Here is a 14511-nt window from a genome sequence, read left to right as displayed (position 1 = left end):
AGGTTGTTAGGGCCAGGGAACTGGAAATCGTCAACATGGTGGAGGGCATCAGAGAAATCACAGACGTAGGTGGGCAGGGTCTGGACAAGTGGAGACAAGATGGAATCAAGGTAGGAGGAAAGGAGCTCAGTGGGGTAGGAACAGACTGATATGATAAACCTACCAGAGCAGTCAAATTCTTGAGTTTTGGGAAAGAGGTAGAAGTGGGTTGCCCAGGGTTGGAAGACTACTAGGTTAGAGGCATTGAGGGGAAGATCTCCAGAGGTAATGAGATCGGTGACTGTCCTGGCAATAATGGCTTAATATTTGAATGTGGTGTCATGGTCCAGGGGTGGTAGGAAGAAGTGTCCGAGAGTTGGCGTTGAGCCTCTACAAGCTAAAGATCAGGGCGCCAGACTACAACAGCACCACCTTTGGTGGCTGGTTTGAAAATAAAGTTAGCATTGGACCTAAAAGAGAGCGAAGTGCAGTAATTTCGGAAGAGGACAGGTTAGAGTGGGTGAGAAATGCAGAGAAGTTGAGATGGCCGAAGACATGTTGGCAGTTTTGAAGAGATCAAGTGTAGGTAAGAGGCCAGAGGAAGGGGTCCAAGTATAGGGTGAATAATGGAGATAGTTGAATGGAAGGGGGGAGTATTCCTGCTCGAAGAAATGAGTGTGGAGATAGAGGCAGCGGGAAAGCAGTTCAACATCATGATGAGGCCAAAATTCATAGCTGAGTCCTCCACCAAGGTCAGATGTTATAAGGCATCCATGGCACGTGGAATTTAAAGGCAGATCTCTGACCTAGGGATATGAGCATTAGCGATATGTCACAAGAGCCCCGACTGAAACATTACAGCTAACTTTAATCAGCTGTTCAGTTATGTTATGACATCTCTGGATCAAGTGGACCTTAAACCTGGACTGTCTAGGCTCAGATGTAGGGAAACTACAACTGTGCCAGAAAAGCTGTTGAAGAAATTCTCCGGACTCAGACCGTGAGCACTGACAAACTTTATTGCATGATATCATGGGGAGCACATCTTTCCTTTGTACAGTCCTGTGATACTCCAAAGCACTCTAGATCGCCTTGGATTTGTATAGTACAGCAGAAGCCTAGCTGACAGTTGCTCAGTCAGACACAGAACCACAACATAGTCACGAGATGCCCTGCATGTGCATACATCAGGCAGAGTCCAAGGCCTTGCCACAACTATACATAACGATCTATTGTTCTCAGACCTCGGAGTCAATGCATTGACTCCAGATACTACATTTGCCCATTGACAACATTTGGCTGTGTTGCGTTTTCTACAGATAAACAATTCATGAGTTATGTGACAAAAGCAGAATTCACGTGGCTGCCATAGCACGTTCCAGCAGGCCATGGTTACCCAGAGTAAGGGGCAAAAGCCAGGCAAGAGCAACACCAAGACTGAAAAACAGCTTCCAGAAAAGCCCTAAAGAGTTATATTCCTGTAGGATTGGGGTGGCAATAAACAAATCTATATGGTCAAATCTGATGAGTTCAAACCCAAACACACCCCTCCAGGAGCCAGGAGATATTTAGGGCACTGTTTGGGAAGAATGGCTGAGACTAAGACACTGGAATCATTTAATGAACAGCAAAGTTAGGTGCAGGTCATTTATCATGTTCAGCTATTCAATAAGATTGTGGCTGATCTTTCATCCACCTGCCTTGGTTCTGTAACCCTTTATACCTTTGCCTGCCTCAAATGTACTTATCAATTGCAATCTTTAAGTTTTTAATTGATAAAGTAACAGCAGCTGTCTGTCTGATATCTGGTACTTGAGCAAAGATTTCCTCCTGTTAAACATTGCAAAGTCATTGCTTTTAGTTCCTGACAGAATATTTTTACTAGCTACTCGAGCTGTCCCTCTCTCTGAAAACTGTCAGAGGTGAAACTAGGTTTTTTGCAGTGTTAGTGTTTTACTTGCTGGTTAGGTGAGCTTCTGACTACAAAGGCCAAATGTTTTTATTTAGGATGGAGCTTTGCATTCCTGGCTGGCACCTCTGAATATGGCCTCTTCAGAAATGTGAGTGAATTTCCATCAGGATCCTTTTTATAGGGCAGGATTGTCAGGAGCTGACAGACAATGTTCCATTTTATAGAACCATACAGCATAGACTCTTTTAAGTCTTCATTTCGGTTCACCAGAACACTTTTCAGTGTGTTTGCGGGGGATTGGGGGTGAGGTGAGTGGGTAGTTGGGTTGTCAGATGGGTAACAGAAGCAAACTTGTACATAGCACTCCAGATGTGGACCCACCAACACAATATACATTTCTAACAAGATTTCTCTACTTTTAACCTCTAACCCTCAAGGAACAAAGGCTATTTCCATTTCCTTTCTTTATTATTGCTGTATCTGCATGCTAACCTTTTGTGTTCTTTGCACAAATAAATCCCTCTCAGGTGGACATTTTTGGAGTCCCTCCCCGTTTAAATAGTAGTCTGCCTTTTATTTCTTCTTACCAAAGTGCATGACCTCACACTTCCCTTCTGCCAAGTTTATGCCCACTCAGTCTTTTATTTATATTCTCTATAGATCTGGATGTGCTCATCGCTACATGCCCTTTCACTCATTTTTGTATCGTTAGCTAAGTTAGATACAATTTAGACACTGCCCCTTCCTCCAAGTCACTAATTTAGATTACAAATGATTGAGATCCGAGGACTGATCCTTGTGGCACGTCACTAGTGACATCATTCCAACCTGAAAATGACATATTAATCTAGACATTCTCCCTCTGTGTATTAACCAATCCTCAATCCATTATCCATTACCCCCATACCTCTTACCTTGTGCAATAGCCTTTCATATGGTATATTATCAAATGCCTCCTGAAATCCAAATATATCTTACTTACTGGTTCTGTTTTATCAAGTGTGCTTGTTATATCCTCAAAGAAAGCACTTATGATTTTCCTTTCACATAACCTCATTGACTCTTTGATTAGATTAACTGCTTCTAAGTGTCCTGCTATTACTCCCTTAGTAGTAAATTCAAGCATTTTCCAAAAATGGCTAAAGGGCTATAGCTTTCCACATTCTGTGTCCTTCACTTGTTGACCATGGATGTCAAATTAAGGGTTTTAAGTGAGAATCCTCCCAGAGACCAGTCAGTTCGGTAATGTTTTGAAAATTATCTCCAGTTTTGTCCTTTAAAACACTTGTATGCAAGCCATTACATCCTCGCAAACAAAATAAAGAGGAAATGGCTAATTGGCTCTATTAGCCTGCTCTGCGATTCAATAGGTTCATAGCTGATTCAATATTCCTCACATCCACTTTCCTGCCCTTTCACTGTAACCCTTGACTCATAAGAGTCAATGAGTTATAAAGCATGGAAACAGACCCTTCATTCCAACTCATCCATGCCCACCAGATATCCTAAATTCATCTCATCCCATTCGCTAGCATTTGGCCCATATCCCTCTAAACCTTTCCTATTCATATACCAATCCAGTTGCCTTTTAAATGTTTATTTTCATTTGTGCAGTCTACTCATTTACCTTGATGCAAATGCTGCCTGCAGTAAGATAAACAGCCCTGAGCTTTGACTTCTTAGCTGCTATAAATCTTACTGGTTCTAATTTTTGCTGCACTCTTCTGTGTGTATTTTCTACCCCTTCCTGTCACACTTTGAAAATCTTTTGCCTCTTCACTAGACTGCATTCTTTGACTCTACAAACGTCGACTCTCCTGCTCCCCGGATGCTGCCTGACCTGTTGCGCTTTTCCAGCACCACACGTTTTGACTCTGATCTTCAGCATCTGCAGTCTTCACTTTCTCCTAGCCTTCGCAATGTTGTAATTGTACCAGCTTTCACTACTCCTTCTTGCAGCTCATTCCATACATGCACCACCGTGTGTGTGAAAAAGTGACCTCTTAGGTCCCTTTTAAATCTTTCCCCTCTCACCTTAAACCTGTGCCCTCTAGTTTTGGACTCCCCCACCCTGGGGAAAAGATCTTGTCTATTTACCCTATCCATGCCCCTTAAGATTTTAAAAACTTCTACAAGGTCACCCCTCAGCCTCTGACACTCCAAGGAAAAGAGCCCAGCCTATTTTCTATCGCATTTTTAAAATAATACAACGTCCCGAGGTGCTTCACAAGAGTATTATTAAACAAATATGATGCAGGACCTCAAAAAGGAGACGTTAAGTCAGATTTACAAGGGTGTTGCCAGAGTTGGAGGGTTTGCACTACAGGGAGAGGCTGAGTAGGCCGAGGTGATTCTCTCTGGTGCGTCAGAGGCTGAGGAGTGACCTTATTGAAATTTATAAAATCATGAGGGGTGTGGATAGTGTGAATATTCAAGGTCTTTTCCCTCAGGGTAGGGGGATAGAGGGCATAGTTTTAAAGTGAGAAGGGAAAAATTTGAAAGGGACCCAAGGGACAACATTTTCATACAGAAGGTGGTGTGTGTATGGAATGAACTGCCAGAGGAATTGGTGGAGACTGGTACAATTACAACGTTTAAAAGGCATCTGGGTGGGTACATGAATAGGAAGGGTTTGGAAGAATACAAGCTGAATGCTGGCAAATGGGACCTAGATTAATTTAGGATAGCTGGTTCGCATGAGCGAGTTGGACCAAAGCTCTTGTGCTGTACACCTCTATGACTCTGATCATAATTATACACAAAGGTAGGTTGTAAAGGAAGAAAGTGATGTTGAAAGATGGAGAGATTAAGCAGGGGATCCCAGAGCTTCAGAACTTAGCAGCTGAAAGCATGGCCACAAATGATGGAGAAATGAAAATTGGAGATGCTCATGAAGCTAATTACAGGATCCCAGACATCTCAGCAAGTTGGGGAAGGTTATACAGGTAGAGAGCACAAAGATAAAGAGAGACTTGAAATCAAGGAACATCAATTTAAACTCAAAGTGCTGCACGTTAGGAGCAATGTCGTTTAGTGAGGATAGAGGTGATAGGTGAACAGGATTTCTTTGTGTAAGAACACAGGCAGCAGAGTTTCGGATTATGTTAAGTTTATGGAGGGCAACACATGACCTGATGAAGGGCTTTTGCCCGAAACGTCGATTTCGCTGCTCGTTGGATGCTGCCTGAACTGCTGTGCTCTTCCAGCACCACTAATCGAGCATAGGAATAGTCAAGCCTACTGATTTTAAAAAAAGCTCCATTTGCAGATGGCCTAAGATATGGTGGACTCAAACCATGTTCAAGGGGTGAGAATAGACAGTGTTGATGACAGTGTGACTCTGCATTCAGCTCATCTTGTGATCAAATTGATGGCAAGTTTGAGAACAGCTTGTTCGGCTTTAAACAGTTACAAGAGAGAGCGACAGTTATGGAGAATTGGAGCAAGAACTTCAATCTTTGCATTATTTTGTTGCTGGAAATGTCTGCTCAGCTGCAACTGGATGTCACTTAGAGACACTGGAGGCGTCAAAATGCTGTGGTGAGGAGAATCTGAATATTGCTTATATAGAAGTGTAAAATGATTTCAGATGATCAAGCTGAGGAGCAGCTTGTCATGAAAAGAGGATGGGGAAGGATAGATTCTTGGAAGTGAGCTCAAAGGGCAATGGTCCAGAATGGGAAAAGAAGCCAATGCAAGCAAATCTTTGGCTACAATAAGATAAATAAGAATTAGATTTAAAAAATCTTTTAGCCAGAGTACAGGTGAAACTGCACTGCACCCCTCTGAAGCTACTACATTGTTCCTAAGGTGCAACAGCCAGACTGAACACCCTAAATGGAGTCTAACCAGAGCTTTATATAACTGTAATATAACTTCCGCCCCTTTGTATTCTATCCCTTTTGAGATAATGGCCAACATTCCATTAGCCTTTGATGATGTAATAAAAAGACAATACGGTTAGGGGCTGTCTGACATTCATGGAAACCAGCGCCATTTTCAAGTCACTAAATCAAGCTATGGAGAGATCAACACTCAATTATAGGGTTTTTGTTTGGCCAAGATAGAGTATGCACTCTCGCTCTGTAGAGTTCAGAGAGCTTAAATATAGGTTGAGCGGACCAAAGGATAAGGATCCCGAAAAAGCAGTCTTACTAGAGTTGAACCAGCTCAAGAACCCGCCTGAGCATCTTTCCACTGCTGATCCGGATAGGACCAACCATCTGATGGACCATCCTGAATACTGGCCAGGTAAAACCAGGGATGCCCAGATAGTTGAAGGCTTCTCTTTGATGTGGTCTCCAGGTAAAACCAGGGATGCCCAGATAGTTGAAGGCTTCTCTTTGATGTGGTCTCCAGGTAAAACCAGGGATGGCTATTTGGTCAAATGGTTAATCTTCAGGCTGGACTCCATAGACCAGTAGAGTCCACTTAGTCAATGTTCTTGTTGTGAACCACTCTCCCTCCCTGGACACCAGGTTAACCAAGGGTTTCTGAACTGGGATAGGGGGAGGGGAGGGGAAAAGGGGGATGGGAGTTGAATGGATGACATCAATGAGACCGTTGAGGAGGCGCATCAATTACCGGGAGTGGGCGGGGCCACGACCTGTCAACCGGCGGCAGTGGGTGGAGTCACGTCGTAGCAAGTGACCGCCGCTGGGCGGGACACAGACCACCAGCAGAGGGCGGGGCGAGCACCTGTCATCTGCCGGTCCATCAACCGTGAAGGGTGTCAATCACAGGCCGTGGGGTTGGGCGGGGCATTTGGACAGTCAATCATCCTTCGTGGGCGTGGACTCGTCGCTCGTGGAAACGCGAATCTCCCACGAGAGCACAGGGCCATGGGTCACGTGATGAGGCGGAGCATTTCCCCTGTTCAGGGCGATGCACCTCCTGCACCAATCAGCGAGGCAGATTGGCTTGATGGGCAGCCCTCACACCCAATCGAGGCGGAGGAGCTCATCAAGCTGCGGCCATCGTCGGTGCGGGGGGGAAGGAGGCTGGTTCGAGGCCTATCCGGTAGGAGCGGGGGAGGGGAGAGAGGACATTAAAAAAGAGGAGGAAGAAAGAAGAATGGGCTTAGCTGCCTTTCGCCGAGAAGCTCCACCAACCGGCGGCCGGCTTCGCCCGTCAGCCGCTCCGCGGTAACCCAATCGGCGCGGCCCGAAGGCGGGATATCCGCCGCTGCCGGTGGTGCTGGGGGCGGGGAGAGGGACGCTTCCCTCACCCATTGGCGCCTCCCATCCCCCCGCCTCCGGGGCTGCCGGTCGGCGTTCCGGAGTCGAAGGTGCTGCTGCTGGTTGGTGGCGGGGACATGAAACTCTGGCGTCTGACTAATCGCGAATGGTCCAAGGACCACAGCAGCAACAGCAGCAAAACTGCCATCTCCACTGCGGACCCGTCGGAGCCTTTGGACAGTGGTGCGTCCTCGGTGCGGGAAGGGTTAATGATAGAAGCGTTGGGGTGGGGGGTTAAATATTGGGGTCAAAGTGCAAGGGGTCAGAGTGCAGAGGCTTAATGGTGAGGGAATCAGTGCCTCGGGGGGTCAGTGATGGGGTCCAGATGCTGAGATTAATGTCGGGTTCAGGGTTGAGGAGTGGGTTGATGATGAGACGAGGGTACAGATTAGGGTTAACGACGGGTCAGGGTGCAGGAGTGAGGTTAATGTCCGGTTCAGGCTACCGGGGGGGTCAATGATGGGGTCGTGATACAGGGAGCTGACGACGGGTTCGGGATACAAGAGGTCAATGATGGGGTCAGGGTGTGGGGGACCTGGTGGTTCACGGTACAGGAGGGGATCAATGATGGGGTCAGGGTGTGGGGGACCTGGTGGTTCACGGTACAGGAGGGGATCAATGATGGGGTCAGGGTGTGGGGGACCTGGTGGTTCACGGTACAGGAGGGGATCAATGATGGGGTCAGGGTGTGGGGTACCTGATGGTTCACGGTACAGGAGGGGATTAATGATGGGGTCAGGGTAGCTAGGTAAATGATGGAGTCATGACATCAGTGTGCACAGGGTCAGGGTGTAGGTCTAAAATAACAGGGTCAGGTATAGGAACAAGTTATTGATGAGGTCAAGGTATAGGAGGGGTTAATACTGGAAGCAGTGTCTAGGGAGTTAAATGTCAGGATGCATGCAATTGATGATGGGGTCTGGAACTAAGGGTTAGTCAGGATTCAAAAGGGTCCTATTGATGGGATGGTGTATATAGCGGTTGACAATAAGGTTAAAGTTGAAAGAAGTTAATAATATTGGTGGGGTGCAGGTGCTTAATGATGTGGTCAAGTTTGAAGAGGTTAATAATGATGGAGGTGTAAGAGGCTAATGATATGTGAAAAGTGGTTAATAGTTGGACACTCAATTGAGAAACCACTTTTGCCACCTCTCATCCTTCCAGTCAGTGAAGTACTCTGAGAAGTATGAGCATATCTGCAACAACCCACTATTTGCTAAACATCTAGGAAGTCCTTTCTGTGATGCCATTTGATGGAGAGTAGGGTACTGGAAAAGATTCACCTTATCTTTCAATGGCTACCAAAGGGATTTTTTTTTCTGCTGCAAGTGTGGATAAAGGGGTTGACAAAGGACAGTGCATCTGCCAGAGTAGGGTTGCCTTGATGCTGCAATGAAACTCAGTGAGAGTTGGAGAGAGAGAGAGACTCTGGTTTAGTAACATATTTGGAGGTTGAGATAGAATTAACATTTCAAGTCCAATATGACTGTGGGTTCTCTAAACTGAAGGAGGCTGGAAAAGTGATGAATTTTATGCTGTTTAAACAAAAGTTGAAGGAGGACCAAGTAGAACAGATGGTAAAGATGCCTCAGAAACAAGAGGAAAAGGAAATGGTGATTGTATTAGAGATGCAACTGAAAAGTAGGTGTCCCTGGTGCTAGAGCTGGCAGTGTCAGACATGGATTATGTGTCACACACCTGGGGAGTGATTTAGAATCACCATCTTCTATCTCTTCACAGGTACAAGTACCTGGTTTAACTCCAACACCTAGTGTTAAAAAAAGATTAAACCTAAGAGTAAACCAAAGCACTTGGTAAACCTGTATTGGTTTTGGTTCGTAGTGGAGAAGGATCCTGTTAGAAGTGTAAATCTGGAGGAATTGTCTTAACATCTTCTTGGAACAATAATTCTGGAAAAAGTGTTTGATTATCCCACCGAGCTTAATAGTTGGATATAGATATGACTACGTTAGTGCCATGATTTCAAAAGAATTAGAGAAGACAGTGTGTGTGAGATTATGCATTGTGCATCTAAGCAGCAGTGGTGAAAATGATAAAATGTAGCTGTCGCAATCCAAATTGTTTTTAATAGCATTTATAACCTTTTAGATTCTTTTCCACAGAATGACATCTGAATACTAGAGGGGACTTTTAGAAGTTTAGAAACAATGATTGGCCATCAAGGCTTTATTTTTACAATGCCACCCATTGTTACTACAGGACAAGTCCAATTGCAGACTAAAACCTGGCTTGATGGGTAACATTTTCTTCACTTACATTGGTTATTTTGCACTGACACATAAACACACAACACTGCAGATTTGGTTGAAGTAATAAACTTCTACTTTATTACACCAAAGAAATGAAGCTAAAATAGAACATACCAAATTATTTAATACAGTTAAAAAGGTTTTAAACATACAGCAAAAACAACATCCCGTCTGTTCCCAATACCATTATGTTATTGTACTCAAAGCAAAGGGAGCGGCCATTCACACTCAAATTGATGTAACTGTTTTTTTTCTGTTTCCAGTCTTGAGAACTTTAATAGATTCACGCGATGAGTTCAAATTTTCTTATCTTCAAATAACCTCTTCGGGTTTCTAACCAAACGTTTCTAGGCTGAAATTTTCAAACCAAAACCCTTGCGTTGAGGTAACCTATTTCCTAAATATTGTGAACTGACTCCTTTCTCTGTGAAATCTTCTTTGAACTGAATTCAAATGCTTTCCACACTGTGGATTTTTCTAAGGCAAAGAAAATCTAGAATCTTCTCAACAAAAAGCAAGCAAAAACCTCTTGATGTTTGCTTCTATTACCAATAAACTTGCAATATCACTGCAAGAGGGCCCAAATTCGTTGTTCTCTGACACATATTGGTTTAAAATCCTAGCTTCAAGTCCAAAATTAAATATTACACCTTCTAAAACACACAGACCAAAACTCGCAAAATGCAAAATAAATGACATTAATATATATCACGCACCATCCCTCTGCGATATGAATGGAAATGTATCTTAAGAGACCTCTTTCTTACTAATCAAAACTTACCTTAGCACTATTTCTATTTCATATTAGCAGTAATAACATTGACACTAAACCATGTTTTGCGTAAGTCTATGGGTATTACAGCGCTTTTATTTTCTTCATGTGTTCTTGATAAATTGTCGGCTATTTCGAGGTGTGTGTGAGAATTAGTTTCAAATTATACAGTTGGTGAAATAACCTCCATCGAAACCATTGTAAGTTCTTGTCCTGAAATGTTTCTCAAAAAAATTAAAAAATTGTGATCCCTATAAGTAACTCTCTCTCTTTCACATTTGATGTATATTTCAAAATGATTTCGAGACAACACAAGATTCTAAGTCTCTCTTTCTCAACCATTGAGTATTTTTGTTGCCTTATGGTCAGTTTCTTTTGAAATAAATGACACACTGTTTGATTCTCCATCTTGTAGTAAAATAACATCACCCATAGCATCATCATTGGCATCAACCTCCAATATATGAATAATTTTGCCTAATTTGACACTTCTAAAATTAATGAGATGACCAGAGCGACTTACAGTTTGTTAAAGGCATTCTGACATTCTTGCATCATCAAATTTTCTGCCTTCAACAAGCTAGTTGAATGTACCACAGCAGCACTGAAGTTTGGAACAAACCTCCCCAAGACGACAAATTGCAATATTTCAAGTTTGTCCTTGACACAGGAAAATCCACCAATCGCGTTCACTTCTGTCTGCGCTACTTGACCTCGTCAAATAAGTAGCCAAGTAATTCATTTTGGTTTGTCCAATTCACTCTCAGCCAAATTTATAACCAAATTGACTTTTTATGGGCAATCAAATTGTTTAATCGAATAGTGTAAATCTTCTTCCCAGGTTTGGCTGGAAGCAATAAAATGTTTGATGTAAATCACACAATTACACAATCCTTTTAAGTGACTTTATTAGTTGATCATTGGACCATTCCTAGTCCATTTATAATTCCAAATTACATGATGTTGCATTGATAAAGTCTGGTGTTACAAAAGCCAATATTTCTTTAGCTGTATTAATCAATGGAACTTGCCAATATCCTTTTAGCAAGTCAAATTTGGTGACATGCGTACACAATTCTTTCAATGCAGTCCTCCAATATTGGAATAGGATGTGAATCCAATTTTATTACCACATTGAGTTTGCAATAATACAGAATCTTTGTAAACTATCTGGATTTGTCACCATTGCGATAAGTGAGCTCCACTCACTCTGATCCATATCAATAATATCATTGTCCATCATGAACTTCATTTAATTTCACACTTGAGCTAATTTCTCTATATTGATTCTGTAAAGATGTTTCATAGATAATGCATCTCTATATTCACATGAGCAACCAAAAACATCTTTTCATACCTCTTCTCACAAACTTAGGGTGAGAGGGCAAGATTTAAAAGGGACTTAAGAGGCAACTTTTTCACACAAAAGGTGGTGCATGTAGAATGAGGTGGCGGAGGAAGTGGTGGGGCTAGCAAAATTACATCATTTAAAAGACATCTGGATGGGTTTATGAAAAGGAAGGGTTTAAAGGGATATGGGCCAAGTGCTGGCAAATGGGACTAGATTATGTAAGGATATTTGGTCTGCGTGGACGAGTTGGACTGAAGGCTGTTTCCATTGCTGTACATCCCTGTCTCTAACTCAATTTATGATCCTGTAGAAGCCCTGTATATCACCTCATTAATTTTTATAGATAATAAAATATCAGGACATATTACCTTTTAAGCAGCTCCATAGTTTTTACTCTTTTACTTTATTTGTTTTTGCTTTGATAATGTCCAATGAATGGGGAAAATTATTGAAAAAAACAAAGTTAGGTAATAACTAACACCTTGTCACCGGCTGCAAAACTTTAAACATTGGCCTTTTTAGTGATTTTTGTTTTTCCCCATCAACCTGTCCAGAGATGTTATTACACATGTCCAGAGCATGTGGGACTTGAATCCGACCTCCTGATCCAAGGAGAGGGACACTATCACTGTGCTACAAGAGGGTTTTTACTTTGACCTTTTTATCTCCCCTGATTTTCATTGTTATTAGATTACTCAAACATGCTGTTCAAATGCCTTTTGGCCATTTCATTTGCTTTGTTTAGTTTCTCCTTTAAATTCGAAACATGTCTATTAGCTTGAAATGACTAAATTCTATGGACTTACTTGAAGCTTCTCCATTGTTGGTTTACGTCCTTAATTGTAAGTATCAGGCACCTATTGTTAAAAGCTATCTTGAGAATGTAACTTTAAAAAAGTTCTGGGATTTACATATGAAGGAACCAGAACTAACATGATTCATCAAAATGATGAGAGACTGAAGCTAAATTTGTTTAATATTACATTCCATGACACTGCAATCCTGTTGTTATGAATTCTGTGTCTCGTGATTCTGCTCAAAGTGCTTTGAAAGCTAGTGCCTCCAGATAAACCTGTTGGTCTGTAACCTGGCGTGTGATTTTTAACTGTTTCCAGATGCCCTTTTCGTGAAGATTCCTGTTAATACATAGTCTCCCTAGATCTTACTTCTCATCCATCACTCATTCTTTTTCATTGTTCAAACACAGTTTTATCACCAAATCCATCAAAATCTTCCAACTGGAATGCATCAAATTGCCACTTGAATCCATTATATCTGCTTCAATGGCCTTTTTTTAGTAAACTAATACCATTTAAGTCAAACTTATGCTATCTACAGTTTGTAACTGCGTGGATGGGGTGATGGAGTTCACCAAATTATAGAATGATAGAATCCCTATATTTGAATGGAAGCAGGCCATTTGGTCCATTGAGTACACCCTCTGAAGAACATCCCACTCAGATCCCCCGCAACCTATCCTTCTAACCCTGCATTTCCCATGGCTAATTCAGTTAGCCTGGACAGTATGGGCAATTTAGCATGGCCAATCCACCTAACATTGTCAGAGGGAGATCATCCTGAAGACTCCTCTGGCTGAGGGCTGCATTAGTATCAAGTTACAGGAAGTTTAAAATTTGGAAAAAAGATGCTGGCTGGATCACAGAGCTGTCACTGTGTCAGACAGAGCAGGTTAATATTTCAAACAAAAACAGAAATTGCTGGAGAAGCTCAGCAGGTCTGGAAGTCACTGTGGAGAGAAAGCAGAGTTAACAACTCAATATCAGCTATTTCTCTCTCAACAATCGCTTCTCAGATTTGCTGAGTTTCTCCAACAATTTCTGTTCTGTTTTTATTTCAGATCTTCAGCATCTGCAGTTCTTGTGTTATTTGAGGTTAATATTTCAGGTGAGGATAGCTTTGTGCTTCGAGCTTGTGCCTTCAGAATGAACTGGCCCAAGCATCATAAAAACAAAGTGCTGGAGAATATGACCCAACATGTTTGACATGGGATCCTCTTAGAAATTTTTATTCATTTGCCATGCTCTGAACCTGTGTTCTGGGGATAAATATATACGGTATGCTGAACCATGATGATCAGGGCTGTTCTTAAAACTGAAATCCATGTTTCCAGTCATCCGTTTAAATCTCAATTTGCTTTTGCTAACACATATTTAGTTCTAATTTAAAGTTTGTCCACTAATGAGACAGTACTGCCATGAATGGTGCTTTCCAAAACTCCACACCCAGATGAGGACAAATCCGTGATTGTGAATTTGCACAAACATGACCACGTGATCTGTGTTTCAAAGTCCATATAGCCCAGAGGCTGCAATTTGGACGTCTTGGGCTTTCCATACTCGTTGGGTGAATTCTCTTTTAGATGTGAATTGGCAGTTTTAACATAGTTTGCATGAATGTTTCTAGCTTGTAGGTCTAGGTTTGCTCGCTGAGCTGGAAGGTTTGTCTTCAGACGTTTTGTCACCGTACTAGGTAACATCTTCAGTGAGCCTCCAGATGAAAACAAACCTTCCAGCTTAGCAAGCAAATCTACATCCAGAACCAAAACCTGAGCTACAAATCTTCTCAAAACTTGTTAATGTTTCTAGCTGTTTGTTCTGGCCTAGGCTTTGTTTTTGACATTTCTGCACATCCTGTTTAGAAAGAAAGTCTCATTGCTGCTTCCCTGTTCTAATGTCTGTGCATATGAATCTATTTTTTGGAATTTTGCCTCTATAGCTATGCTTTTTGCTGGGAGGCCATGCCAGCTTTTAGCTGTATTTTTCTTCTTCACTGTGTGCTGTTCTAAAGCTGCTAGCTTCTGGCTCTTCTAACAGAATGTAGTTGGCTTTAGCCGAGTCATGGCTGCCAACAAAGCTTTGCTCATCGTGCCTTCTCTTCCCAGTATTGGATGTTTCTGAGCATGTGTTCATTTTGTGGCATGTTTTCCTGACTATACACCTGCAGGGCTTCCTTTGCACCCATGCTTGTGG

At 42.4% G+C, this 14511-nt stretch overlaps 1 pseudogene; it reads left to right on the top strand.

Annotated features, from left to right (window-relative positions):
- The first annotated feature begins 6775 nt into the window (after positions 1-6775).
- LOC140467978 (cAMP-dependent protein kinase catalytic subunit alpha-like) overlaps positions 6776-14511 on the top strand; it is a 218086-nt pseudogene continuing 210350 nt past the window's right edge.

The sequence above is a fragment of the Chiloscyllium punctatum genome, chromosome 46, assembly GCF_047496795.1.
Source record: "Chiloscyllium punctatum isolate Juve2018m chromosome 46, sChiPun1.3, whole genome shotgun sequence".
In the NCBI taxonomy this organism is placed as follows: Eukaryota; Metazoa; Chordata; class Chondrichthyes; order Orectolobiformes; family Hemiscylliidae; genus Chiloscyllium; species Chiloscyllium punctatum.
Note: the sequence above shows the minus strand (reverse complement) of the source record. Positions and strands in the feature narration are given on the sequence as shown.